Genomic DNA, 2,393 nt, shown 5'->3' on the forward strand with positions numbered 1-2,393 from the left:
TACAGGTCCATTTACCATTACCCTCATACCTGTGTATGTCAGCCTATCAGGGACCTGCATGGTGTAGGTAGGTGGAGGCTCCTCAGGCCTCCTTATGGCATCCTGTCCCTCCTCCTCCCGCCACTGCTGCCCCACATTGACACTCAGGTGCTCCGGAACACGCATGTTTTGGTTGATGGCCTCCATGAAGGCCGGATCATGACCCGGGACCTGTGACATCTCCCTTGGGTACAAAATGAATGCTGTCATCATGTGAAAACACCTGTACAAAATAACATTTCTACCTAAAGAATCTAATTTAGAAAGAAACTATTAACTTAATCAACTTTTGTACACAGATATGTTAATAATTTATTGTGGGAGGACACCACATATCTGTGCTTAAATCTTGCTTAAAATGCTGAAATTTAAAGCTACTCTGACGTGTGAATACAGGCCGGGATCACATGCCTGATGCCTCGCACACACGGTAAAGTCCATTCTCAGTGGATGAAGTTTGATCTGGACCAGGATAGGACTTATTCCACACTATTTTGATGTCAGCAGATCCTGGCTGGTAAGCCCGCCCTTAAAATCATTTTTCAATGGAGCGCCAGCGAAAGGGTAACTTTCTGCAGAATTAATCGTTGAAAAACATCCTTTCATAAGTGTCAAACTCTTGCACAGAACATCATTAACAGCACCCTGTAGGAACAAGAACACTGATTTCTGACTGGAGGGGGGGTATAACTGTTATAGTACAACTTATCCTCACTCGAGAAACGTTACCACAGTAACTTTACTAACTTTAGTTAAAGTTTTTTACTAACTTACGTTAGACTAATTTGGGCGTTACTGACAGCGTTTATATCAATGACACTGTAGCGTCTCCTGTAGCATTTCTAATCCACCCAACAGTGCTGTTTAATTTAACGTTAGCTACATGCAAAGAAGCACTTGATGTCACCCAATATGTTTGGCTAGCGTTAGCTAAGGTTAGCTACCTAGCAACAGGTTGCTGACGACAGCTAACGTTTTTTAACAAGGTCAAATTTCACAAGTCACGACTGGACACAGCAACCTAACTATGCATGTAGCATTACGTATACCTTATGTTTAAAAGTAAGTATGACATAAAGTAATACAATAAGGGATAAAAGACCTTGGTTAAGGAGTACAAAGTGACTTTTTCTTCCTCCTCTTCCTCTGGTGGATTTCCGGCAGACTGAGTTAACGTTTAGATACCTGACGGCACATTGCTGCCTCTCACAGGTCGGGGTGAGGTTGCAGTTCAGAGTTCGTCTAACGTTATATCCAAAGGTCAGTCCTATCCTCCTGCTGCTTGGTAGGATTAAGATTAACATCAACATTAACATTGTGACTGTGTTTGTGCCTAAACTTGATAATACCTGGATAGAACCTTGCTCTTTTTTCCCTGTAGTTGGTGTTTGCATCCCATGAGTGTTTCAATGCTCAATGTTTTAATGTTAAATGCATTACAACTGTGATTATAATGCATTATAAAATGATTATAATGAATCAAAACTCGACGCCACGGACATACATTTTTTTAACAACTTTCCATTCTCTCTCTCTCTGTCTCTCTCTCTTTCTCTCTATCTATCTCTTTCTCTCACCCCAACAGGTCGAGACAGACGACCACCCACCTAAAGCCGAAGGGTCTGTCCTAGGTTTCTGCCTCTTAAAATGAAATTTTCCTTGCCCCCGTCGCCAAGTGCTTGCTCATAGTGGGAACTGTTGGGTCTTTGTAAATAATGCTATAAGGAGTTTGGTCTAGACCTGCTTTAGTGTCCTAAGATAACTTATGATTTGGCGCTATACAAATAAAATTTAATTGAATAGTGGTAAATTGCACTGACCCAAATTGAAGTAAATCTTATTACTTTTTTTTGTTAGTACTAGTACACTAGCCTACCTGGAAATGGCACCAAATTGCAAAGTGAATTCAAAATGGCTGACTACCTGTTGTGTTGAGGATTTCATGTAGGCTAAATCTGGACATTATACATGTGCCTACCAATTGTACTATCTTGTACTGCATAGGCTAATTCCTTGAAATTTTATAGGGGCACTATAGAGCCATTTTGCCACACCAATGCACACAACCTACTTAAATACATTTCCACCATGAGTTTCCGAGCATCTTTAGCCTTTCAAAAAATGCCATTAAAAGGATTTAGCTTCTACATGTAAACATCTGTCATCTTGGTGTCCATTTTCATAATAAGTAATGCAATTATATCCAGCTCTATATCTCCACTACATTCATTGTCACTGCAACTCACTCCATCCTGATCAACTGTCTCACCAAAATTGAATCATGGATGCAAGTGAACTTTCCTAAACTGAACTGTGATAAATCTCACTTCTTTGACACTGTTGTGGCATCAGCC

At 40.5% G+C, this 2,393-nt stretch overlaps 1 protein-coding gene across 1 annotated transcript in view; it reads right to left on the minus strand.

Annotated features, from left to right (window-relative positions):
* The window catches only part of LOC118331664 (transmembrane gamma-carboxyglutamic acid protein 3), a gene marked incomplete in the record, with an annotated part of 9,687 nt that overhangs the window by 3,988 nt on the left and 3,306 nt on the right, over positions 1-2,393 (minus strand).

Source organism: Morone saxatilis, unplaced genomic scaffold, assembly GCF_004916995.1.
Source record: "Morone saxatilis isolate NCDOM2014 unplaced genomic scaffold, NCSU_SB_2.0 Contig20, whole genome shotgun sequence".
NCBI classification, from domain to species: Eukaryota; Metazoa; Chordata; class Actinopteri; family Moronidae; genus Morone; species Morone saxatilis.